This window comes from Ornithorhynchus anatinus, chromosome 17 (assembly GCF_004115215.2).
Source record: "Ornithorhynchus anatinus isolate Pmale09 chromosome 17, mOrnAna1.pri.v4, whole genome shotgun sequence".
NCBI lineage: Eukaryota > Metazoa > Chordata > Mammalia > Monotremata > Ornithorhynchidae > Ornithorhynchus > Ornithorhynchus anatinus.
In genome coordinates this window covers 20,072,193-20,098,892 of record NC_041744.1, presented here as the reverse complement: position 1 = coordinate 20,098,892, position 26,700 = coordinate 20,072,193, and the positions used below count along the sequence as shown (strand labels likewise).

At 48.6% G+C, this 26,700-nt stretch overlaps 1 long non-coding RNA gene across 1 annotated transcript in view; it reads left to right on the top strand.

The window, feature by feature from the left end:
* The window catches only part of LOC120638910, a 338,450-nt gene that overhangs the window by 22,074 nt on the left and 289,676 nt on the right, over positions 1–26,700 (top strand). The window contains exon 3 of the long non-coding RNA XR_005660952.1: positions 25,954–26,028. This is a non-coding gene — a long non-coding RNA (uncharacterized LOC120638910). The remainder of the gene's footprint in view (positions 1–25,953; positions 26,029–26,700) is intronic.

Below are 26,700 nucleotides of genomic sequence, written 5' to 3'. Positions count from 1 at the left end.
ATTTTCACGCCAGCAGTTGAAAAATCCCTTTGTGTCCGGCCAGAAGACAGCATTCAGTTTTGAACTTCGGGAGCCAACCTCTGCCAATTTTGCCGTTTGAGAAGAGCTCCGGACCTGTGTTCCCACAGTCATTACTTATTCCGGAGGTGTTCCTTAGAGAATGGCGGGGGGTGGGGGTGGGTGGGATTGGGGGTGGAGGGCGCGAGCGAGGACCAGGCAGCCGACAATCGGAGCCCGGCCTCGACTTGAAGGGGGTGGGGAGGGGGGCGGCTGCTGGAAGCCGCGCTGGGCCGGGGGGCTTTCTCATTGAAATGAGGGACCCTCCGCCGGGTGGGGAAACGGCCCGGTTCCTTTGGAACTGGGGTCCGGCGGCCCGGCCCGCCGGCCCTGTCACTGGGGCCGTTCAGACCCGTGTTGCTAACGGCTGCTCACCTGGCATGGCCATGGTCGCCATGTGCGGGCCGAGGGGCTACCGGGCAGGCTGGATCACGGTGGCCGAAGGCCAGAAGGCTCTCCCTCGAGGGCGCTCAGATGGGAACTGTTTTGTGTAGTTTTTCTCGGCCCTCCTCGGGGTCGGTGGGGCTGGCACAGTGTTCGACCGGCAGAGGGTGGGCTGGTCCCACGAGCTGGTTCCGGTGGCGTATTGTAGCGGGTGAGGGTGCCCGCCCCGGTGACCTAATGGATAGAGCAGGAGAACGGGGAGTCAGGAGGACCGCGGGTTGGGGCCCGGCTCTGCCACTGGCCTACTGTGTGACCCTAGACAAGTCTCTTCACTTGTTTGTGACTCACTTTCCTCAACTGTCAACTTGGGAGGTGATCTTTTGAGAAGGAGTATGGCCTAGCGTATAGAGGGTCAGAAGGATCTGGGTTCTGCTACACCGTGTGTCTGGGTGCCCTTGGGCAAATCACTGTGCCTCAGTTGCCTCATCTGTAATATGAGGATTCGGTTCCTCTCTTTCCTCCTACTTAACCTGCCCCATGTGGGACCTGATTATCTTGTATCTACCCCAGTACTTAGTACAGTGCTTTGACACAGAATAAGCACTCCACAAATAATAGTGATGATAGTAATAATAATATTAGACCACATTCTGGCCTATTCACCCCTTGAAGCCTCTCCCTCTGTCCCAGTCATCCTCTCCTCTCAAATCCCTTCATTTCCACGCTCCCAGAAACTGACGCCTGGTGCTTTGTGCTTAGGTTAGGTTCCATGGTGGTGGACAAAGAAATGGTAAAGACTATTTTGACAGGCTTTCCAACTAAGGTCCACTTCATGCCATGTTTTTTGTGGGATGATTTTCCTGTCATCTGCGGGTGTGTCCTCACTTTAGGGTGGTCAAACCCCATTCCTCTGGTCCCTTGGTTGCTTTTGAAGGGGAAGCAGGATGGCCTAGTGGTAAGAGCATGGGGCTGGGAGCCAGAGGACCTGGCTTCTACTCCTGGCACTGAATTGTTTGCTGTGGGATCTTGGGCAAGTCACTTGTCTGTACCTCAGTTCTCTCAACTGTATAAATGGGGATTAAATACCCGTTCTCCCTCCTGTGAGCCCCAGGCGGGACAAGGACGGTGTCCGACTTAACTTGAACCTACTCCAGTGCTTATAGCAGTGTTTGACATATATAATAAGCACTTATACCATTAAGAAAGCCCCCACTTTGATTCCCATTTAATCACTCTATCAGCACACAGGCCTATTGCCCATCCCCTGGACTGTGAAGCTCAGCCGGCAGTGGTTGAAACCCAAGCCAGTGTGTTGGAGTCTAGGGATTCTTATCCCTTCCAACTCTTGGAAATCCATTAATTCACTTGTTTTTATTGAGCACTGTACTAAGCACTTGAAAAGTACAATTTGGAAACAGACAAGCCCTACCCAAAAATGGGCCCACAGTCTAGAAATGGGGAGACAGACAAGAAAAGTAGATAGGCATCAATAGCATCAATATAATAGAGCAATTAGCCAAGCCTGTGATGGATACCTATAATTCTAAGTAAACGTCCCCTCATCCCCATCTGTTTATTGAGTCAGGACCAAGGAAGGTGGCTCTGAGAAAATTACGGTGGAATTCTAACTCGCTTTTGGCCAATTTTTTTTTTTTTTTTTTGCCCCTTGGTGTTCACTGAGTACTTCTATGTGCAAAGCACTGTTCTTAACCAAGGATTATCAGACTGGACAGCGTGAAATGTATTGTCACTTAAACCAGTGATACTTGTGCCACAATGTCCTCCTTCCCTATACTTTCATCTCCTAAATAGTTCTGCCCACTGTTGCTCGTGTAATGTCACTCTTGGTTTCTTGAGACTGCTGCATCAAAGATTTTCTAGGTTGCCCAAGTCCTAGCAGGCTTTCTGGTAGGCCTGTGAGTTGGGAGGCAGGATGCCTCCTTTTGCACTGAAGCTAGAAAAACAGGAGGAGTAGATTCTCCTCAACGTTCGTGGCTTTGGATACAAGACTGTATCACTAAGAGGCACTTGAGGGTGGTGTTTGTTTTTCTTGCTCCTTTGTGAATGTCCCGTTCACAGTTCTCTGTCCAAGCCATGATACAGCACCAGGAGAATTCTGAATTAATGAGGTGATGCCGTTAATGCGAACGAGCAGAATGTCTCGACACACGATTCTGGCCTCTTCCCTTCCTGCTCCTTGGAATTTTGGGATTCCAAAATAGGAGCTAAAGGGCTGGCGAGGTTATCCAGACCCGATCTTCTGCAGGAGGCAGAGTTAGAGAGTCTTCAATAGGACTGAGATGAGAAACACTGGGATGATAATGTGTCGAAGAAACTGGGATGTGTCAATTAAAATGGCATTTAGAGCAGATAGCATTTATGTGTTTGGTCGTACTCTCCCAAGTGCCTAGCACAGTGCTCTATGCCCAGGAGGTGCTCAGTAAGTACTGCTCATGAATATGAAAGGGAGGTCACTGAGGAAAGTGCCATATGTGAGAGAAAAAACTATGGTGTTTCCTTGGTTCCTTGCTTGGATTCTTCTTAAATTATTGTTACAAGACATCTAAGAAGCTAAGACTTTTTAAAAAAGGGGATTGTTGGGCTTAGTTATTGGATGTTCTTGAATTCTTCTCAGGGGTGGAGAGTTTTCCGGAGGAAGGTCAAAAGGCAGCTGCTTTGGAAAGAGGCTGTGAATACATCACAGGGTTTCCCCATAGCGCTCATGAGCAAGCCAAGGCCTGGCCGTTGACTTGGTAGGTTGTATCTCTCCCTCAGGCTGGTCATGAGCTTAACTTGGGCCCAGTCAACCCAGAGGCCCAAGGTACTTCCTCGAGGTGGGCAGTGGTTTCGTGTGTCATGGAAACAAATCTTCAAGCTGTCTGCTTTTTTTTTTCCTTATCTAGAAGGTGAGATGGAGAAGAAATTGAAGATAGGAGCCTAAGGGGACCTTAAAAAGAGGTTATTTGCACATGTCTAAGGCCCAAAAGCCAAGAGCCCATGTAATCTAGACACTCCTTTCCATGCCATCAACATGTTGGTATTTGTTAAGCGCTTACTATGTGCCGAGCACTGTTCTAAGCGCTGGGGGAGACACAGGGGAATCAGGTTGTCCCACGTGGGGCTCACAGTCTCAATCCCCATTTTACAGATGAGGTAACTGAGGCACCGAGAAATGAAGTGACTTGCCCAAAGTCACACAGCTGACAAGTGGCCGAGCTGGGATTCGAACCCATGACCGCCGACTCCAAAGCCCGTGTGTTGGTCATGTTTCTATAGGCAGTGATCCCATTTAAAACAATCATCCGGGAGCCCTGTAGGAGAAGGTGAAAGGCACTGAGAAGGTCTGGCCTCAAATGCACATTAATAAGGATAAGTCTGGCATTTATTAATCACTTAATATCTGTTAATGCACTAGAGTGAGTAGACAAAGTTCCTGTCTGACACAGGGCTCACTTTGCATCAGGTTTGGAGGTGAGATGGAATGGTTTAAAAAAAAAAAAAAAAATCCTCTGCCTTCTCATCCAGAGCCCTGCACCAGTTGATATCCAGCAGGCAGGTGGGGCTTTTAGCGGGGAGGGGATTTGTATATTCCCGCAGAGATTTGGCTCTCCCTCAAAGCTCCCCGGTGCTATGCCCACTTTGTGCCAACTAGCAATGACGTCATGATGCTTGGAGAAGCAGCATGATGTAGTGGATAGATCCCGGGCCTGAGAGTCAGAAGGTGGTAGGTTCTAATCCCGGGCAAGTCACTTCACTGCTCTGGGCCTCAGTTACCTCATCTGTAGAATGGGCATTTAGAGTGTGAGCACTGCGTAAGGACGGGGACTGCGTCCAACTTGATTTGCTTGTACCTCCAGCAAATCTCAGTACACTGCCTGACGCATAGTGTTTAACAAATACCATAAATATTATTATTATTATTCTGTGAAGGCTTGTGGCAACCTGGAGTCCTTCTGATGATCGGTGCTCATGTGTTTGAGAAGACGAGGTTCTTGAGAATGAATCCTCAGACATGAAGTTATTTTGCAGCCGACCTAAACCCAAGAATGCTGGAAGGACAATTAAGTGACATGTCAGGTTTTATAGCATGTTGAGATTCTTGGGTCTAGTGGATTGCTGAGCCTACCATTTCTTAAACGCAGTCTTTGACGTGAGGGTGGTGGGTTTAGAGGCTACGTAAGTAGACTAACCGATGCTATCTCGTGATATCGCGCAGGCTTCCGGCCGCCAGGAAAGGGGTGGTTTTAATTTGAGCCAAAACACGTTAACATTGATTTTTGAGAGCCTGGGCACGTACGCGTCTAATGGATGAAAGGCTGGAATCAGACCCTGTAGAGGGTTAGCGTCGGCCATGAAGGTAAGTGGGCCCATTAGGCAAATGGAAATCATTATTTATCTCTTCTGTCATATTAAGAAAGCTACCGTATTGGCTCTACTCTGCCTGAGAGATACAATTCACTTTGAATTTCCAAAATTTTCTGCCATTTTTAGTGCTGCCTTCTGACTTGAGCAAACTCAACTGTTCTTATTTCTGCAGGGTGGTGCCAACCCTTGGAATCTTGATTTTTTTTAGAAGGTATGTGAGAAATAGAAATTTCCCTTGCCCCATTTGCTTCCCCACATTTGTGCTCCAAGTGCTGTGTGCCGAGCACTGTATTTAGCCCTGGGATATCTAATTTTCCTACAGGACTCTCTCACTCTGAGTAGGAAGAACACAGGCCTGGGAGTCTAAGGGCCTGGATTCTATTCCTACTCTGACACTTGCCTGCTGTGTGACCATGGGCAAGTCACTTAACTTCTGTGCCTCAGTTTCCTCAACGGTAAAATGCCAGTTCAGGAGCAGTTCTTTATCCTACCTAGACTGTGAGCCCCATGTGGAACGGGGACTGTCTCCAACCCAGTTATCTTGGATCTACCCTGGGACTTAATAGTGTTTGATACATAGGAAGCTTTTATCAAATACCATTTTTTTTAAAAAAAAGGCAGGATACATAATTCATCCACATTCTATAGATGAGCAAAGGGCCTAGAGAACATAAGTGACTTGCCCAAGGTTATACCGCTGGCAAGTGGCAGAGCCGGGATTAAATTCCAGGTCCACTCATTCCCAGGCCTACGTCCTTTCTACTAGACCACATTGTTTCTGGAATCATTAGCCAACCACTTAGTAGGACAAAGAAAAGTGGCTTCTGGCAGTGATGACGGTGATAGAGGTTATGTTGCTTAGGCATTTCTATTCTGGTGAAATTTTCAGGTGTGCTTTACATAGATTTGGGGTGCTGGAAAGGATCCAAAGCCTCTCGTTGAACTTCCACCCTCAGGCGGATTACCTAAACCATCTCGGAGGAAAATCTACCTCGAAAAAAGATTCCGAAGCCAGACTTCCCGTCCTTGGGGTCTGGTGGAATCCTTTATGCTGTGCCCCGAGCCTCTATCGTCTTCTGTTGTCAATTACTGGGGAGAGCAGCTGGTGTGGTATTCAGGGAACGGGGATGTTGGATGGTTTCAGAGACGCCTCCAAGGGGGCTGGTGGTCATCTGGCGTCCAAGGTCAGGGAGAGCGAGCGAGCGAGCTGGGGGAAGTTTTGGCAAGGAACTGGGAGGGGGCTGGGAAGAAATCTGGCTGCCAAGACCCAAGATCCCCCGGCTGCCTCGATGAGCCATCTCTCGACTGCGGCCACACCTGGGCTTGTCCGGCGTATCGCGGTTCCTCACGTACAGAGAAGACGGGTATTAAATGGCCCACAGTCCTCTCTTCTCCCCTCTAGACCGTAAGCTTGTTATGGTAAGGGAATGTCTGTTTATTGTTTACTGAACTCTCCCAAGCAGTTAATACAGTGCTCTGCACACAGGCGCTCAATAAATACAATTGAAGGAATTCTCCCTGGGAGACAGGCTTGGGAGTGTGTTCTGCTTTTCCCCACAACCCTCTTACCAACGCTGGAACTCGCCTCTAGACCCTCTAGACTAAGCTCATTGTGGGCAGGGAATACGTCTATTATATCATACTCTCCCAAGCACTTAGTACAGTGCTTTGCACACAGTAAGCACTCAAATGCGGTTGCATGATTGACTCCAAGTTGTAAACATCCCTTGTTTTTTTTAAAAATTTTATTTTGTGGTAGTTAAGCACTTACTATGTGCCAGGCACTGTACTAAGCGCTGGGGTAGATACAAGAGAAACGGGTTGGACTCAGACTCTGTCCCAGATGGGGTTCACCGTCTTAATCCCTGTTTTATAGGTGAGGTAACTGAGGCCCAGAGAAGTGAAACTTTTCCGTCTGCTATCATAAGCCATGTGGGTGGCCCTCAGTCCAGCCAGAGTGGAGAGCCTGGGAACAGCCTAGTGGATAGGGATAGGCTTGGGAGTCAGAAGGTCACGGGTTCTAATCCCAGCTCTGTCCATTGTCTGCTGTGTGACCTTAGATAGGTCACTTCCCTGGGCCTCAGTTATCTCATCGGTAAAACGGGATTGGGACTGTGAGCCCTAGGTGGGATAGGGTCCGTGTCCAACCATATTTGCTTGGATCCACCCCAGCGCTTAGTACAGTGCCCGACACATAGTAAGCACTTAATGCTATTTTAGAGCTAGACAGCCTCAAGCAAGGCCCAAGGTAGATGCAGGGAGGTTAAACTATTCATCAGGTGGTGCATTTGAATTTATTTGGGATCCAAATTTTTTTTTCTTTTAAATCTACGTTTGCTTACGGAATTTTCCTTTTGTTTTTCCTTTTTTATCTGGCCCCTCTACTTGCCGGGCTTCATTGGCAGCAAAGGCAGTGAAAGCGCGTGAGATGGCCTGTTTTAAGTCTGGCTAGGACTAAGGAGTCCTGAAAGTCTTGAGGTTGTTCCAAACCAGAGGGGGCTGGAAGCTTCCTTCAGGCAAGTCCCAAAGTGGGGATTGTTGAGCCAAAGTGAGCTGTCTTGACATCTGCCAATTTTGAGCAGGGGGTATCTTGCACTGAACTTGAGCTTTCCAAACTTTGAAGGGGTAGAGAGAGAGAGATACACAAGGCAGAATGGTGGCTGGGATTTTTGCAAAATGTGTCATCCATAAAGTTGACTTTATGCGCCTCTCAACTTTGAATGACGCCCTGTCGTGACAAATGTCTACCCTGGCGACTCTGCTCACGGTTCTCATATCACCCTGACAATTGAGACCCCCTTTTGTCCGCCCACGGAAAGAAAACATCAGAAACGGAGCATGGCTTTGGGGATATATTTAGCTTGGTCGAAGATTGAAAACAGAGGAACCTAGTTCTTTGAACTTGTTTCAATTCGAAGGGGAGTCCAGAATAAATAAAAGAGCCGGTCTTGAGATGTTTTCCAGACTCCAAGACTCTTCGACTAGGAGTATTTTGGGAGGGAGTTAACAAAAATGTTCTTCCTGAAACGAGGTATAATGAGAGCAATTCATTGTCATTACGGAGAGTCTTTATTGGGCCTAAAGAAGGCCACAGAGGACTTTTAAAAACCCATTATGGCGTCTTAACGATCTTCCGAGCTTGATCCTAAACCGTAATAGCCTTGGGTAGGGCCAGATTGACTCTGCCCCATGGCCCAGGCCAAACTCGACAAGCCTCTGACTAATTACTGGAGAAGTTTTCCGCCATTTGTTTAATGCCCAACGAGACTTTCCCGGCCGGAGAGAAACCGTTGTCAAAGCCTCTGGCAGGTGAGTTCTCCTTTCCAGAAGCCTCCATTTCAGTCGGGATGGATCGGGGACTGGTGAAACCCTTCCAGAACTTTGCTTTCAAGTAACGGTAGAGTAACCACGATCCTCGCCCAGAGTAAAATGATGCTGTGTTAAGGGATATGTGAGGGAAGAGCTTGGCCTAGTGGAAAGAGCACGAGCCTGGGAGTCAGAAGGCCTGGTTTCTCCACCTACCTGTTGGATGACTTGGGGTAAGTCACTTAGCTTCTCTGTGCCTCAATTCCAATTGTTGGTATTTTCAGTCGTTTAAGTGCTTAATTTTGTGTTTAGAGCACTGTACTAAGTGCTTGGGAGGAATGCATCCTGCCACAGTGAGCTTACAGTCTAGTTCCCTCATCTACAAAATGGGGATTCAGTGCCTTTTCTCCCTCCTTTGTAGACTGGGACCCCCAAGTGGGATCGATTTATCTTGTATCTACCCCAACACTTAGTACAGTTCTTGGCACACTGCTTAACAGATTATTATTAAGTTGCTGGGAGACCTGTTGGGATTGGTCAGTAACCCAGTTTCTGGGCAAAAATTGCACCCATTTTGGCTTCTTGAGGGCAAAGACCTTCTGTGAGACCGTTGTCCCTTAGCTGTGTCATACTCCCGGTAGCCACCTTGGACACTTAGTATTTGCCACTATGGGTACTTAATATTTACCACCTCCTTGAGAAATATTACAGCCTAGTGGTGGGAGGGATAATTTAAGGAGCACAGAGCGTGGGCTGACCCCTGTCTCCGCCAGTGGCTCACTTGAAATTTGAGATGAAAGCAGTGTGAGTGCTCTATTTTCCCTGATGGATTAGAGCATCGTCAATGGTATCTGTTGAGCACTTAGGACCAGAGTGCTGTATTAAGCATCTGGGAAAGTACCATACAAGGGTCAGATGACACATTCCCTGCCCACAGTGAGCTTACTAGAGATGGGGAGGTCAGCGAGGAGGCAGATGTCATAGGGCAGGATAGGAAAGTGCTTGGATCAGTTTGGTGGTAGTTTGGAGAAGAAAGGGCAGACTTGAGCAATGTTGGGAAGGTAGAACCGCCAGAAAGTGGTGACAGAATGTGTACTGAATGAGAGAGGTGAGTTATGGGCTTGTGAGAGAGTGGTATTTGGGTGGGAAGTTCTGTTTTGTTTGCGTTGTTGGCAAGACATGCAGGTAGAGATGTCCTGAAGGGAGGAGAAAATGTCAAACTGCAGAGAGGGAGAGAGGTCAGGGCTGAAAATATAAATGTGGGAGTCATCCTCATAGAGATGGTAGTTGAAGTTATGGGAGTAAATGAGCTCTCCAAGAGAGTGGTGTTAGATGGAAAGCAGAAGTGGACTCAGTGGGTGGGAGGCAGAGGAGGAGTCAGAGAGAGAGGAGAACCAAGAGAGGACAATAGCATCGAAGCCCAAGTTGGATAAAAAGTTTCAAGGAGCAGGGGTGATCTGCACTGTGGAAGGCAGCTGAGAGGTCTAGTAGGATTAGGAGAGAGTGGAGGCCATCCAATCTGGCCAGAAGAAGGAACACTGGTTCCTCTTATGACCGTTTCCGAGGAGTGAAGGGAAACCAGCTTGGAGGGGCTCAGGTGAGGACATGGAAACAGCAGGTGGAAAAAATTCTCTCAAATTTGGAGAGGAAGGGTAGGAGGGAGATGGGGCATCTCATCCCGGCCTGCACACTCCCCTCCTCTTTGCTCACCTTCTCACTGTGCCTCCATCTCGTCGCCAACCCCCGGCCGAGATCCAACCTCTGGCCTGAAATGCCCTCCCTCCCTCAAATCTGACAAACGATCACTCTTCACCCTTTCAAAGCCCTACTGAAGGGGCACCTCCTCCGAGAGACCACCCCAGACTAAGCTCCCTTTTCTTCAGCTCCCCCTCCCTTCCTCATCACCTGACTCGCTCCCTTTGCTCTCACCGCCCCAAAGCACTTATGTATGGATCTATAATTCTATTTATATTGATGCCTGTTTACTTGTTGTCTGTCTTCCCCACCACCCACCCAGACAGTATGCCTGTTGTGGGCTGAGATTGTCTCTATTGTACTTTCCATGCACTTAGAACAATGCTCTGTACACAGTAAACACTCAAATATAATTGAGTGAAGTAAGCGCTCAATAAATAAGACAGATTGACCGATTGTTCTGTCCAGTAAGGCAGAAGCCGGGAAGCCGAACAGCCTCGGGCCTTGAGTGACACGCTGCACGTTCACACGGCTGTTTTTTCTTCCACCCAATTTACTTGTGCCAACTTGTGAATTGTGGCACACCTGAACGAATTCGTGATTGGGGGGGGGGGGGCAAGCACATTCCCTAATGATTCTATCATGTTCCATTCTAGTCATTTAACGAGAGCAAGTGACAGAGCAGAACTGACAGGATAGGCAATTTGATTCATTTATTTCATTCGGGCACGTTCGTACCAATACCTGTCATGTCCTTTTTCTTCCTTATGGACCCCGCTATTTGTAATTCATTCTTGTCTCTGTTTGTTAGATTGGAAGCTCCTTGAGGGTGGGAGATCTATTTGTTCATTCATTCAATTGTACTTATTGAGCACTTACCGTGTACAGAGCTCTGTACTAAGCACTTGGGAGAGTACCGTATCACAGTGAATACACATTTTGTGCCGTGTTTTACTTCTCCTGTTCTCGTCCTAAATGGTAACAGTGTGATCTAATGGATAGAGCACAGGACTGTGGAGTCAGAAAACCTGGGTCTTAATTGTTGCTCTACCACGTGCCTTCTGTGTGACTTTGGGCAAGTCACTTGATTTCTTACCCTCTGTTTCCTCATCGGTACCATGGGGGATTCGATACCCATTCTCGCTCTCTGTAGACTGTGAACCGCCCCAGGACAGGGACCACGTCCGCTCCGATGGCCCTGTATCCATCCCAACACCGAGCGGAGTGTTGGGCTCATCGGAAGTGCTTAACCAGTGCCACGAAGACTGTCTAGTACAGTGTTTAGAGCTGAGTGAACCCCTCGGATCATTGGTTCTAATTCCGGCTGTACCACTTGTTTGCTGTGTGATCTTGGGCAAGTCACTTAACTTCTCTGTGCCTGTTATCTCATCTGTAAAGTGGAGATTAAGACTGTGAGCCCCACGTGGGACAACCTGATTACCTTGTATCTACCCCAGTGCTTGGAACAGTGCTTGGCACTTGGTAAGTGCTTAATAAATACCATTATTTATTATTATTATTATTAATTGAGAGGCGCTTAAGGCCTGGATGGTCAGCAGAGGGCACCAGTGGGATCTGTTAGTTGCGGAGCTTCCACCTGACTCCTTGGCCTGTGCTTTTCTTCTCCCGTCTCCTCTTCGAGGAAACCACTCCATCCCCGTGGAGTCTCCATCATTCCCGAAATCTCCGAGACCGGACATCCGGTGCCTCAGACGGCAAAGATTCAGACGAGACCTTCCCCACGGGTCCAGCCTTTCACTCCGTCGTGAGTTTCCTCATCTGTAAAATGGGCTTTCGATACCCGTCCTCTCACCGCTCAGCTGTGATCCTTGTGTGGGGCAGGGACTGTGTCTAACCTGATTATCTCGAATCTACCCTAGTACTCAGGCCAGTGCTTGGCACTTAATAAGGGCTTTAAAAATGCTATCCTTATTATTGGCATAGTACAACAGAGTTGGTAGATTCGGTACCTAGCTTTAGAAAGTTCTGGTAGATGAGGTCCTGTCAGGGACACTTGAGATGGGAAACAGCTTCTGCCCCTGCCCGACCCCTTCCCGCGGGCTTCCTTCCTCCCCTTCCGGACGGAGGCCCCGGGCGGCTGTGGAAATCCGATCCCCGTCGCGTATCTCGGACGCTGGCCCGGTGGGGACGGAGTGACCGGCGGGGCCCGGCTGCTGACCGTTCTGATGTCTCCTTGCCCGGCGGGGCCGGTGGGGCGGAGGGGTGCCGTTTGGCCCCGGGAGATATGTCTGGGGACCCAGAGGTTGCAATTGAACGTCGCTCGCTGCAACCTTCTGGCTGTTGACCTCACTTAAGCTGAACCACTCTGTGCCTTTTGAGCTGGATTAAAAGGGTGGAAGAAGCAACCCCTGACATGATTGAGGTGAGTGGAGGAGGTCAGGTCAGGTGAGCAGGCACGCAAGCGTATGTCCAAGTCAGACAAAACACCCATCCATATGTTCCCAAAGGACCGTCGGATAAGGAACTAGAAATGACATTTATTTGAAGCCGTTCCACTTTTTTATGAAGGCCCAGCACATTTTTACAAAGAAGGCCATCCGTCAGTCAATGGAATCTATTCAATACCTACTACGTGCGGAGCACGGTACTAACCGCCTGGGAGACTACGATATAGCAGAGTTAGGAGATGCATTCTCTCCCCCACCCCCCATAAGGAGCTTACGGTTTAGAGGGTGAGGCCGACGTTGCTAAAAATGAATAGATCTTGCTGCGCCGTACGTCAGGTCTTCTTTCTAAACCTCCCCTGGCTAGAAAAGCCGTATTTCCGAAAGCAGCCGTTTCTTGATGAAAACTCCCCAGAGTGCTGTGTTGGGTTTCAGTCGATCGTATTTATTGAGTACTTCCCGTGGGCAGAGCACTATACTAAGCGTTTGGGAGAGCGCAGTACTACAGAGATGGTAGGCTCTAAGGTCCTTTTGGAGGGGAAATTGTCTAAGCCATCTCAGGGGCTTCCCCGAGGGATCAAGTCTTCCCTCTCTGTTGTATCGTACTCTCCCGAGTGCTTATTACAGTGCTCCGCACACAGGAAGCACTCAGTAGATGCCACTGCGTGAGTCTGAATATTCCACCGCTGGGCCCTCTGCGACTTAGGGCTCCCGGGCCGGGTTTCGAGCGTGGACGCCGAACTCACATCTCCGGTATCCCTAAAGGCACACCCCACCCACTTAGGCGGGCTGACCAGAGGTCACAAGTAATGGCCGCTGGCTAATTGATTGAGAAAGGCCAGGGCCCCTCTGAGCCTCCCACTTTACATTCCTGAGTCCCGTGAAGGAGGTGCACCAGCAGCTCAGCGGAGCGAGAGGCGAGGGCGGGGGAGAAAGGGAGGAAGTTTCTGTGAGTTCTGATTGTGTGCAGAGCTTCCTCGTCGCGGGCGGCCGTGACTCCCCTGCCCACTTCGGTCCCGATAACTCCTCGGCCGGAAGACGAACGACTCGAGGCCGACCCCCGCCCCTCCCCGTGAGTTTCCAGAAGGGGAAGCCGAGCGGTCACCGAGCCGGGCGGCGGCTGCCGCGGGTGGTGGGAAGCTTGTAGGAAGGATGTCCAAAGTTCAGCCGGCCGCCCCGCCGAGGGACGCGGAAGCCCAAGGCGCGGACCGTTGGGCGATTGAGGCACCCGAGAGGGTTACCGGGCCCTCTGGGTGGGACGGCTCGGAGCCGGCCCGCGGGCGAGATGGCCGGAGAGCCCGCGAGACCCGGGAAGATGGGCTGTAAAGGATGCGCTTTCCCTCCGGGCAGCCAGAGCTTTCTCTCGGTGAGTCTGTGTCTGAAAGTATATCGTATGGCTGCAGCGTGGGGGATGGAAGAAAATCCTCCCCCTCCCTCCCACCCCTTCTATTCACCTTGTGAAAAACGTCCGTCGTGGAGAGCGGGCTTTTATATGTTGCTCTGGGGTCATTTGAGCCACTTGGCAGTGTGTTGCCCAAGGGAGAAATTGAATATTATTCTCATGGCTTGTGGGGGCTCCCGTAGTCACTGAGTGACTTTTTTTTTTGTTGTTGTTGTGCTTTTTTCCCCTCCTTGAAACCCGGATTCGGGGGCCAGACAGTTCTCCAGGCAGCAGCATCAGGTGGGTTTGGCCGGGGGCCGATCCCAGGGTTCAGCGAACAGTTCGCTGGGTCGGATCTGGGGGTCGCGTCACCTCTTCCCGCTCCTGCCGCCTTATCTGCGGAATGCGTGGCACGGGCTCTGAAAAGAGCTTTGTGTTTGAATTCCTGGCGAGGCGAGGGGTCAGGTCTGTGAGTTCTCTAGCTGCCAGGAAGACGCATTGCAGTGCCCTTTATTTTCCCACGTAAAAGAGAGAGGCCCAGAGGATTGCGGGGAGGGGGTGTTTTTTTGCGCATTTGAAACTGTGCAGGTGTGCTGATCTTCGAGATGTTCCCCCACTGCCCGTGTATGTGTGCGTGCGCGCGCACCCGTGATGGAGCTGCTTCAAGTTTGGAACAGAAGTACTTTTCCACATTATCGTGTTTTTTTGGTTTTTTTTAGATTCCTGGGCTTTGTTGTGCCAATTGAGCATTTTATTTTTCTTGCCACACTATTTTGGGCTTCTTCATTTTGGGGTAATACTCTGAAAGCTCAGGGCAAAAATCATCTAGCTTGCTAAGGTCGGAGCAGGGGGGAATGGCTAAGACCTGAAAATGGGTTTTCCAGGCGAATTGCTGCTGGCTTTGTTCTGCGTGTTTGTGTGCACGCTCTGCGTTTGTGAACTCCGAGCTTTTCTGGAAATGTCACGGGAGAGATCCTTGGGAGAATATTGCTAACCCAGGATTATAATATTATCAAATACCGTAACGTGATTGCCGTCACCGACTAAGCCCTAAAAGGCGGGTTGATTAGCAAGGTAACTTTCAGCAAGCGTTATCAAATGACACCAAGGTAAGAAAGACGTCTGCACAAAGTGCTGAGTCGATGAAACGGAGACCGTTGAATCGGAGCGTGTCCGAGGTACGCTCGGCCTGAAATTCACTTAAAAGGGACACGTTCCGTGGGAGGTTTGGATAGGCGAGACAGTTGGGGCAACTTAGGAAGAATTAAACCCGAGGCAAAGATGACCAACTTAGTCCTCACCCGATGGGATCGATGGGCTTTGTTTGCTTAACGAAACGACTGACTTGAAGTTGCCCCCTGAAGCAGCCCAGAAGCTACTGTTTCTGGCCACGTAAACAGTAATGGTATTTAAGTGCTTACTCTGTGCCAAGCACTGAACCAAGGGCTGGGGTAGAGATAGACTACTCAGGCCAATTGCATTCTCTGTCCCAAATGGGGGCCTCAGCTGTAAGCTCGCTGTGTGCAGGGAATGTCTATTATTGTATTGTGCTCTCCCAAGTGCTTAGTACACTGCTGTATACCAAGTAAGCAGAATGAAATAGTTCTAGCAGGAATGGCTAGTCTTCATTTTACTAGGTCCCAGCTCCGCCACTTGTCAGCCGTGTGACTGTGGGCAAGTCACTTAACTTCTCTGTGCCTCAGTTCCCTCATCTGGAAAATGGGGATTAAGACTGTGAGCCTCACGTGGGACAACCTGATTACCCTATATCTACCCCAGTGCTTAGAACAGTGCGTTGCATATAGTAAGCGCTTAATAAATATCATTATTATTAGGTCACTTCGCTGCTTTACTTGGCCATTTCTCCCAGAGGATTTATGGGGCAATTTTCCTGCAAACTGTGGGCGAAAGCTCCCCAGTAATGCCTTTCCTCAAGCCCGGAGAATACCGCCGATCACCTGGGCTTATGGCTCAAGTTCCCCAGCGGGCATTCTCCTGTTACATCCGATCTTTGACTCGTGTCCAGCCGGGCCTTCATTCCAGGGTCGGGCGGAAGGTGTCTTGCCGGAGAAATAAAATGGCCGAGACCGTAAAGGCCTGGCTTCCCTAGCAGGAAAGCAGTGTGGGAAGAAAGCGGAGGATGCCGAGGATTCTTTTCTCCCTGGGAGTCTGGGAATGTTTCTGGGGGAGATGGAGCGTAAGAGGGAAATGGTGGGTTCTGAGGTGAATAATTGGGCTTCGGGGTTTTGGTTTTGTAACAACATCATGCGGCTCTCTACAGAAAGGTGTGGGGTTGGATAGGAGTAGGAAATGCCTGAAGTGGCTCTCCTGCCTGGGATTCTGTTCCCTTTCATATCTGACAGACCACTGCTCTCCCCATCTTCAAAGCCCTACTAAAATCACATCTCCTCCAGCAAGTCTTCCCTGATCTCTCATCTCGCTGCCCTATTTTTCTCTCCCTTCTGCATTACATACGTACTTGAGTCCTTAACCCAGTATGCTCACCCCAACTCCACCACGCTTAAACATTGTTATATTCTGTTGCACGCGCAACCCCCCTGCCCCATCCGTATGTGGCTTATTTTAATACCTGTTTCCCCTACTAAATTTTAAGGTCCCCGAGGGCGGGGGAATTTATTGTATTTTATTCCGCTGAAAGACTAAGTTTCTTGAGGGCAGGGTTGTTTCTGCCGACTCTTTTGTACCCTCTGAAGTACTTAGTACAGTGGTCCCCATACAGTGAGCACTTAAATACCAATGATTAATCGGCTGACTCGGGGTCCAGGGTGGAGGAGCCTGAAAGACCACCTGGGAGCCTCCAAGAATTTCTGCCTCTTGATGGTAGAAGGAAGAAGGTATCAGGAAAAATAATATGCTAATAATGGTAGTATTTGGTAAGCCATACTATGTTCCAGGCACCATTCTATGCACTGAGGTAGAAACAAGGTAATTGGGTTGGACACAGTCCCTATCCCACGTGGGGCTCATGCTCTTAATCCCCATTTTACAGATGAGTGAACTGAGGCCCAGTGAAGTGACTTAGCCAAAGTCGCCCAGGAGACAAGGGGTGTGATGGGATTAGATACCAGGTATTTCGACTCCCAGACCCGGGCTCTATCCACTAGGCCCGCTGCTTCCCATCCTCAGTCCGGCTATTGGGCACGAATCACCACTTCTTATCCACGGCCCCTGGATGTTGAGGTTTATCTTACCCACGGCCACTGAGGCAAAGGAAGGAACCTCCTTTTTTTCTTTGTTTTTCCATGCCAAGAGGTGGCCAGCCAAAACACATTAGCTCAGCTGAGGAAAGGGTCCCCACGCCCAGTAAATATTATTCTTTTCATTAGCTGGAGCTTATTTTTGATTGTTTGGGAACGGGTCAGGTTATCGGGAGAGAATGAGGGTCGGGGTCCACTGATAGCAGAGCACCGTATTTGTGGCGGGGCCAGGGGCACTGAAAGAGGGCATCTCCGTTGCCCCCTAAAGCACCTCTCAGCTTCCCCCCGGGTGGTTGTTCTCCCAGCCTTCACCAGGCAGCGGAGGCCAGACCAACCCAAGGCTGTTAGGCCCTGGAGGATTTTCCAAGAATTAACGAGAAAGCAAAAGGCATCTATCGGCCGGTGGGTTGAAACTCAAGGAGCTTCCGCGGGTTGAATTTCCGCAGCCCTTGTCTTGGACAGACTGGGGAGACCGACCTGAAAAATCACCCCCATCGTCCCGCCTCTCGGCCGTCCGTGAGTTCTCGGGTATGGCTCTCGTGGCTACGTTATTGGGAGGCGTTTGTTACTGATAAGAATGGGGGTGTTAAGCACTTACTATGTGCCAGCACTGTTCTAAATGCTGGAGTAGGTATGAGAGAACCAGGTGGGGCACGGTTCCCATCCTACATGGAAATCACAGATGAGAACACCGAGGCATTGAAAGTAAAGCGACTTGCCCAAGGTCACACAGCAGACAAGTGGCAGAACCTGGTTTAGAAACCGGGTCCTTCTGACTCCCAGGCCCTTGCTCCATCCTGTAGGCCACGCTGCTGCTTCAGTTTAGTGCTCTGCACGCTGTTCGGTAAAGTTTTTGAAGGCCTGCATCTTACCTACTCACAATTGTGCTCTCCCAAGTGCTTAGTATAGTCCTCTGTACACAGGTCATAAGTTCTGGGAGTGACCCAGGGGTTCGAGTCTCTTTTCTATCACTTGCTGGCAGGATGACCTTGGGTTAGGGTGCCTCCGTTTTCTTACCTGTAAAATGGGAACAAAATACCTTTTCTCCCTCTCTTTTTAGATTGTGAGCCTCATGTGATCCAACCTCTTGGGCCAATTAGATTTTCTTCCATATACCCCACCTGTCATCCCAGACCTTGGACATATTAAACACTTAATCGGTACTTCCCATCTTAGCTATTGGAAACACTATCTGTCATGCTCGCTGGAGGCCGGATCATGAGCAGAAGTGGGCTAAGTTGGCCCTGTTCAGAGCAAGCGAATCATGTGGAAGCAGTGAGAATTTTGTCTTCGAGGCGGTGGTGAGCAGGAGAATGCCCCCTGCTAACATGATTGGTTGGCAATGTACGCCACGGTCGTCATGACAACCTCCCAATTTTTCCCCAAGGTGGAGATGACTTAGCTGCTTCTCTTGGCAAAGGCCCCTGGAAACAGCTATCTTCCAAGTGGGAGGAACCGGCTTTGGAATTAAGCACCACGGAATTAGGATTTTAAAGAACGTTGGCTTTACTGTTGGGGAAATCCTTTGTACCGTCATCTACCTTAAAGAGGGAGGGGTGTGTGTTCTCCCAGCTGGCTTTGAAAACGTCACCCAGCTCGGTTTAGAATTCCAAAGGACAGTGACACGGTACCTGGGGTGATTGTGTGGGAGCCAAAGAGGTGGAGACGCATGGCATTACCAATGGAGAACTTGAGGATGTCGGGTGAAGCGGCGTACAGGGTCAGCATCTGGCAATTGAGCCCTCTCTCTCCCGGGCTGCAGATGTGGTGGTGGAGATACCAAATTCTTCCCAGTGGAATCCTGGGGATGATCCAGAGATCACCTTGCAACGTGGGGACATTGTCACTTCCGTAACGTCTTGGTTCGTTCTCTCCTGGTCTGTTGGATTTGCTATTTAAGGGATCTGCGCCGCCTCACGTCATCTCCCCACTCCTATCTCGACTACCCTACGAGCTCACGGCTAAAGTCTTTTCTCCTTTATGTAAACTAAGAGGCTAAAATAGACTGCATTTGCTCCTTGGTCGGAAGCTTCCGAGGGCATTGAGAATACCATTAAGAAAGCTTACCCTGCACTCAAGCCGGTGACCTAGTCAACCTTGAGTGCGTGTGCACTTTAAATGGGTGAACCGAGACTGTGACGAATCTCATCTCTTGGGTACTTACAAGCCTATACTTTGAAACACAGCCTTGACCTCAAGCTTTTAGCCTCTGAAACCCACTCAGAATCGTTAAACCTGGCAATGACCTACGGTCTACTCTCTTCCTCTTTCCTTCCCAAGTGAAACGTCTCTTGGAAGAAGACCAGAGACACAGTCCCAGAAGTTGGAGTAACTGCATTGGGCATAGCTAATGACCTTTTTATTCAGGATAATGGAGATCGGGGATGGCTCAGATTTTAGGAGAAGCAGTCCACGCGTTTTCTGAGGACATCGCACTTGTCTGAGTTCTTGAAATAAGTCATTTATTGGGTGCTCACGGTGCGCAGAGCACTCTACTAAGCATTTGGGACAATGTTTTCCCTTTGTGTAGGGCTTAGAGTCTGGAGGGGGAAAGTACAGGAGAACCACAGGAGAAGCTCCCTTTTTTCCCCCCCCCGAAGATGCACTTCCCACTTAAGGAGCTGAAAATCTCCGGCTAACCAGGAGAAGCAGCTTGATCTAGTGGAAAGAGCACATGCCTGGGAGTCGGAGGCTTTTCGTTCCTGCTTTGCCACTTATCTGCTGCGTCAACTTGGGCGGGTCATTTAAATTCTCTGTGCCTGTTACTTCATCTGTAGAACGGAGGTTAAATCCTCTTCGGGTTGGCCACTTGTTAGATTGGGAACAGTGCTTGGGTCATGGAGGTGCCTCCTTTTGGAAGATGGTATCTGTCCGGGGACATCTCTTATTACAGTACATTCTCTGGTGTTTGTCTTTTCGAACCACCTTTGCTGACTTGGGTGTGCCGGGGTGTTGCTGCAGGAAGCTGTACATCAGGAAGTCCAAGAAGGATTTGGGCAGGTGGATGGATGACAGGTTCGAAATGGGTCTTGGGCGAAGCCGGAGAGGCCCTCTTGGGGAACTTAATGGTCATTGGTGGTTAGAGAAGCAGCATGGCCTAGTTAGTAGAGAACGGGCCTAGGAGTCGGAAGGACCTGGGATCTAATCCCGGTTCCGCCACTTTTCTGCTCTGGGAACTTGAGCAAGTCACTTCTTCCCTGGGCTTCAGTTACCTCATCTGTAAAATGGGGACCAAGACTGTGAGCTACATGTGGGACAGGGATTGCGTCCAACCCCATTTGCTTATATCCTCCCCAGTGCCTGGAGCATAGTATGCTTAACAAAACCACAGTTACGATATTATGAACCAACCGTTTCCTGTGGGCTCTTTTGCTTGCATGCGCTCATTTGCTTTCTCATTCTCCACCTGTACCTATTCCACCAGTTAGCACTTCAGGCCTTATCTACCACATATGCACACCCATCCACTAGTAGCCCTTCTGAAACAGGGATTTATCTTGCTCTTTAAGTGCTTATTCTTTTACCGCTTTATTTTCCAGTGCTCCTCTCTCTGTAAATTACTCTATACTTGCCTCCCCCTTTAGGCAGTAAGCCCCCCGAGATCAGGGATCTCATCTTCCACCTTGAACTCTCCCAAGTGCTTGGCACACAAGGTGCCCAATCTTTGAATGCACATTTGTTGCAGAGGGGAAAAGTTAGACTTTTAATGATATTTCGGTGATCCCAAAGGCAAGTGAGAGAAGGCCAGCTATCGCATGGCTCATCCAAATCCTGGTTTCCCCAGTGAGAAGCAGTTAGGGGATTGGATGAGCCGACGGTCAGACCCAAGATCGCATTTTGCTTGGCTTCCGTTAGTGACCTCATCCTTTACATCACTGAATTGCGGCAGCTACTAGCCACCAGTAACACGCTTTCTCAGTCGATTAGATGCTTGTCAGTCAGAAGTAAGTGACTTAAGCTAGATTCCGTATATCTTTGAAAGAAGGATATCCACGACACAATTTAGCAACTACTCATGATCAATATTCATTTGTGCTATTTCCCCGCTAGCCGTAGGTATAAGAGGCATCTTGAAATCATGTAGAAATATGGGCCCTGACTTGCAATTTTGAGATCCTTAATTTTCCCAGCTCTTTAAAGTTGTTGTTCTTCAAATGGGGAATTAAAGATCAATACTACCTTAATGTTATCTTTTTAACCACAGCTGAGCATCAAGTCCTTGGGCCGAATTAGACTTTGGGTGATTAAAAATGACCACCTAGGAATTGCAAAGAAAGTACAAAGCTTATCGAGGACATGAGAGGGGAAAGCTCTGTGCTGATCAGAAAAGCTGGAGTCCTTTGTGTTTTGATCAAGATAGTGGCATAAGCCTCAAGGGGACCTCGAAGACTCCTGATAAGAGAATGGGGTTGAGGAGTCAGCAGATCGGGATTCTAATCCTGCTGCTTCTGTGACTTTGGGCGAATCACCTCCCCTCTCTTGGCCTCAGTTTCCTCATTTGTAAAATGGGGGTGAAATAGTAATGATAGACATTTGATCTCTTACTCTATATCAAACATTGCACCAAGTACAGGGGTTCATATAAGATAATCAGATCCCCCCCTCCATGAGGCTCACGGTTGAATTAAAAGGGAGAACAGGTATTGAATTCCCTTGTATAGATGAGGAAACTGAGGCCCAGAGAAGTTAAGTGACTTGTCCAAGGTCACACTTTAAAGACAAGAGATGGGGCCGGGATTAGAACGCAGGTCCTCTGACCCGTTGCTTTCCTCATCTCTTTGCATGAGATGAACCCCTGGTGGGACAGGGACTGTTTCTAATCGGATCCCTTTTGAATGTACCTCAGATTGTAGGGCAGTGTGTGGCTCACGGTAAGCATTTGATAAATGTCCAAACTCTCCAAACATCATCCGGTGCTATACCATCCAGAGAGCCCAAAGGGATTTGAGAGGAAAATGGAAACACAGGTTATCCAAAAAATTCTTCAACTTGCTCCTAGAGGGCAGGTGATATGTTTTCTTGGTTGTACTCGCCCAGAGGCGTAGTACAATTTTCGGTACACAGGCGCTTAATAAATGCCTCTCTTATTGTGGTGGTGAGCCAAAATGGGGCACAGGGAAGGCAGAAGGAGCACTTTCCAAGGAAGAGGCCCAGACTCAGAACCACTGATTCTGCAAAGAACAGTCAGGAGACGGGGCTGGTGGGGGGGTGGGCGGCAGCTATTACTTCCACTGGAGGCCCAGCCCTGACCTAGACACACATCCTTGAATTATCATCTTAACGATCCTAGTGATGGACGGGGGTGATTGAAAGACTTCTCAGCATCAACCTTCCACTGAGCATCGTTAAACCGGGACCAGTTATTCTCTAATGATTAGTAGCAGGAGGAAGCACAGGAAACTTAACACGCTAAACAAATGGCCATATCTCAGCTGATGGTTCGGCCAGTCTCATGGGGGTGGTGAGCCATTAGCTTTAGCTGCAACTGGTCATCCCCCTTGAGTCTGTTTTTAAAGCTGAGTTAGCCTGGGGTTGTTGTAAAATATATATGTGTGTGTGATGTTCCATTCTCCATCTTAAACACTTTTTTCTTCCTCATGTTCAAGGCTGTCATGTGCAAACTGTGGTTCATTGTCCTGGTTTCCTCCTCCTTCTTCTCCTCTGTTCCCTTTCCTCTCCTTTCCTTCTACCTTTCTTCTTCCTTCTCACCCCGCCGCCCCCACCTTCTCTCCTTTCCATTTTTCTTTCCTCTTTTCACTAGGGACCTCATCCAATTATGGTTGTCCAGCACATCTTTGATGGGACCATATAGGGTTGGAAGAATGGGTAGACTGATTCCAAACCCAGTTTCCTTACCACCAATAATGCCTGATAAGTTGTAAGCTCCTTGAGAGCAGGGATTGTCTGCCAAGTCCATTGTATTAAAATCTCCCAAGTTGAGATAAGCATCAGATACCACTGATGACTCCATGCAGAGCAACTGTCTCCAAGAGAATGCTTAGGATAAGTGTTATATATTTCTTGCCTTAAAGGTAATTACAGTTTCCTGATGCTTATTAAAAGCACACCAGCCTTATTATTATTGTTTTTTATGGTGTTTAAATGCTTACCATGTGCCAGGCATTGTGTTAAGTCCTGGGTTAGATATAAATCAATTAGGTTGTATATAGTTCCTGGACCACATAGGACTCACAGCCGTAATCCCCTTTTACAGATGAAGTTACCGAAGCCCAGAGGAGTAAAGTGACTTGCCCGAGGTCATGCAGCAGACAAGTGGCAGAGCCAGAATTAGTACTCAGGTCCTCCTGACTCCCTGTCCCATGCTCTATCCACTATCCCACACTGCTTCTATTCTTGAAAGCCCATCTCGTCCGAGAGGCCTTCTCCAATTTAAGCTCTCATTTCTTATTCTCCCATTCCAATCTGCATCATTGCACTTGGATTTTGACCCGTTATTCACCTCTCCCTCAGCCCCACAGCACTCACGTACGTATCGGTAATTTATTCCTTCCTATTAATGGCCGATTCCCCCATAATCTCACTGTGGACAGGGAACGTGTCTACCCACCCTGTCCTATTATATTCTACCGAGCACTTACTAAAGGCAATGAATTGATGCTTGGATATACTCCCTGGCGTGGGGTTGATGGATGTCTTCAGTGCCTTCCAGGCTGTAGCTCATTCATTTCATTGTATTTGAGCGCTTACTGAGTGCAGAGCACTGCACTAAGCGCTTGGGAGTACAATGTAACAGTAAACAGGCACATTCTCTGCCCCCAAAGAGCTTACAATTTCCAGATGCCAAGTTGCAGAGGAAACCCAGGGAACTTGATCCCTGTTCTCTAGTCAGGTTCTCTCTGTGCTCTCTGAATTCCTCTGATTTTAAACATAGTCCAGGCATTCACCAGTAAACATCCCAAGGGGCTCGGGTAAAAAAAGGAACAGAATTAATGTTTCTCGGATCATTAAAATAGACCATCAAAGCACAGATGAAACCGCTTGGCTTGTTGTAAAATGTATGGATGTTTTAGAGGCATTAAATAAAAGATTTTGCAGAACCTTAGAGGAGCTTCCCTTGCAAAACTAAGGAGCAGCTGGAGGATTAGATTTGGCTTTACGTATGCCTTAAGTTTTTTTTTCTCTGTACGTGCAAGTGTTTTTGTTTTTTCCCCCCGCCCATGTTTTCCCCTTACTGTCTTCAAAATTCTTGCCTTCTCTGATTTTCTTGGAATTCAGGAACTGAGGGGGTCTGAGGTAATTAGACCCAGAAAACTTTTTACAAGGTGTTTCAAAGGAGAAATGATTGCCTCTAAGTCTCCTCTTTCTAATTCCCTTTTTTTTAACTGAAGAAAATGAATTCTATTTTTAAAGCACTTGCCTTAGAACCAAGTGTTCTTTCCTGCAGCATAGAGATAATACAGGCATGCTAATGGCTATAGTGTGAGCTAAATTCCTTTGAATGTTTGCGGAGAGGCAAACTCTTGACTTTAAAGTTTGGGAGCGTGCTGTTCTGATGAGCGTGAATGATGTGTTGGAAAATAAAGCCTTACCCGCTTGGCTAGGTAGACTTGCAGCCATGAATAATGTAACTTTGCAGTGCGGATGTGTTACTGATACAGCATGTTTAAGAATAATAATAAAAAAGATCACTGTGGAATTCAAGTGCTTAATATGTGCCAAGCACTGTACTAAGCACCAGGCTAGATACAAGTTAAACAGACTCTCAGCCCCATGTGCAACCGTATCTGATCTAAGTGGGAGAGAGAACAGGTATTGAATCCCCATTTTATAAATGTGGAAACCGAGGCCCAGATAAGTTTAAATGACTTACCCAGAGTCACACAGCACGTAAGTGACAGAGCCAGAATTAGAAGTCAATTCTTCTGACTCCAGTGGTTGCCCATCTTACCCCCTCATCAAACAGAACCTTCTTTCCACTAGCTTTAAAGTGTTCAGTCGCTCTCCCCCACCTACCTTAGCTCGTTCATCTCCTACTCCAACCCAGCTCACTCTTCTAATGCCGAACAACTTGCTGCACCTCATTTAAATCTTAGCTCACCATTGACCCCTTGCTCACATCCTCCCTTTGGCCTGGTACACCCCCCTCCTTCATATGTGACAGACCATCACTCTCTCTCCAAAGTCTTATTCAAATGGCAACTTCTCCGAGGCCTGTCCCAACTATGTCCTCGTTTCCTCAGCCCTCCTTTCCTTCTGTTACATGCAGGCATAAGAACACGTTGCATATAGGGAAATTGACAGCCTCTCCCTTTAGACTTTAAGCTTTTTTTGCCTGGATCATGGCTATTGTGTTGTACTCTTGCAAGTGTATAGTACAGTGCCCTGAACCCAGTATGTGCTCAATAAACACTTGATTTCATTATCTGGTGCAAATTCATTTGGGAGGGGGGCGGAAGAAAAATCTCTCACGTCCTGCCTCTGTCCTGAAACGTCCCCTCTCCCCCTCATCTGATAGACCACCAACCACACTCCTCACCTTCAAAGTCTTTTGAAAATCCCGTCTCCTCCAAAAGGCCTTCCCTGACAAAAGTCCTTCTTACCCCTACTCCCTCTCCAGGCTGCATGGCACTTGGGTCATTCCCCTTTTTTCAGACCACCTTCGGCCCCCCCAGAGCTCCTGTATTTATCCTAATTTATTTTAATGTCTTTTTTCCCCCCCTCTGGACTGTAAGCAAGCTCCTTGGGGGCAGAGAATTGTGTCTACCAGCTCCGTTGAATTGTTCTCTCCCCACGCCCCTAGTTTGTCCAGTGCTCTGCACCTAGTAAACACACAATAAATGCAAGTGATTGTCCTCCTTCACTTTTGCTAACTGAGGAAGGAGAATTGGGTTCAAGAGGGGATGGAGGTGAAAAGCGAGTGCCTTTTTATTGCTCCTGTGGCTGAAGGTTTCAGTTCAGGGTGGAGGCTATCACAGGCTTGGCCTGTGAATAAATAAGAGGGTTTAACATTCCCCAGCTTTAGAGATGAAATATTTGGAATTTCAAATTTGCTTTGAGGTATCGGGAAGGTCTGAGATGGCTCTTAGCCCAGAAATAACATAAAATCAACAGGCTTGATCATCAACAGAACGTCGACAGTGTTTTGCGTTTCTCACCGCTCTTCATCAAATGTGTTTTCTAGGTCTCCAGGGATTCCTAGCGCTCTAGAGCCGGTCAAACAGAATTTCCCGTTCCCTCAGCATCCGCCGCCCAAAAGGTGAGCAGAGCCATCAGTCATATGATCCTGATTTTATTTTATTTTATTTTGCTTCAAATGGCTTTGAGCCTCCAGAAGAATCACTGTGGAATCTCACCGTCCGGAGTGTCTGAGTAGCTCTGGGAAGTCGAGGCCGCTCGGGGCTGGGAATCATCATGGGTGCGGGGGATCCGGGGGAGGTGGCCGCTGCCATCAGGAGCCATGTTGGGGGCCAGGTGATCCTCTGAGACTCGGCTCTTCGGGCGAACGTTTTCCAACTCCGTTGCCAGTGGAGGCAAGCGGCAGTTAACTGCAAATGTAAGCCTGGATGGAATTGCCCTCAATCAATCGGTCATCCATTAAGTACTTCCTATGGACCGAGCACTGTACTGAACACCTGAGATAGTACGATCCAACAGAAGTGGTACGTACATTGCTTGCCCACAGTGAGAGGGGGCGACAGGCATTTAATCTGAACAAATAAATCGCGGATATGTGTATAAGGGCTTAGAACAGTGCTCTGGACATGGTAAGCACTCAATAGCCTTGATTTGATAAGTGTTATGGGACAGAGGGAGGGGGGGAATAAAGGGTGAAAATCCGAGTGCAAGGGTAAAGTAGAGGTGGGAGAAGCGGAAATGAGGGCTTAGTCGGAGAAGGCCTCTTGGAGGAGATGTGCTTTTAATGAGGTTT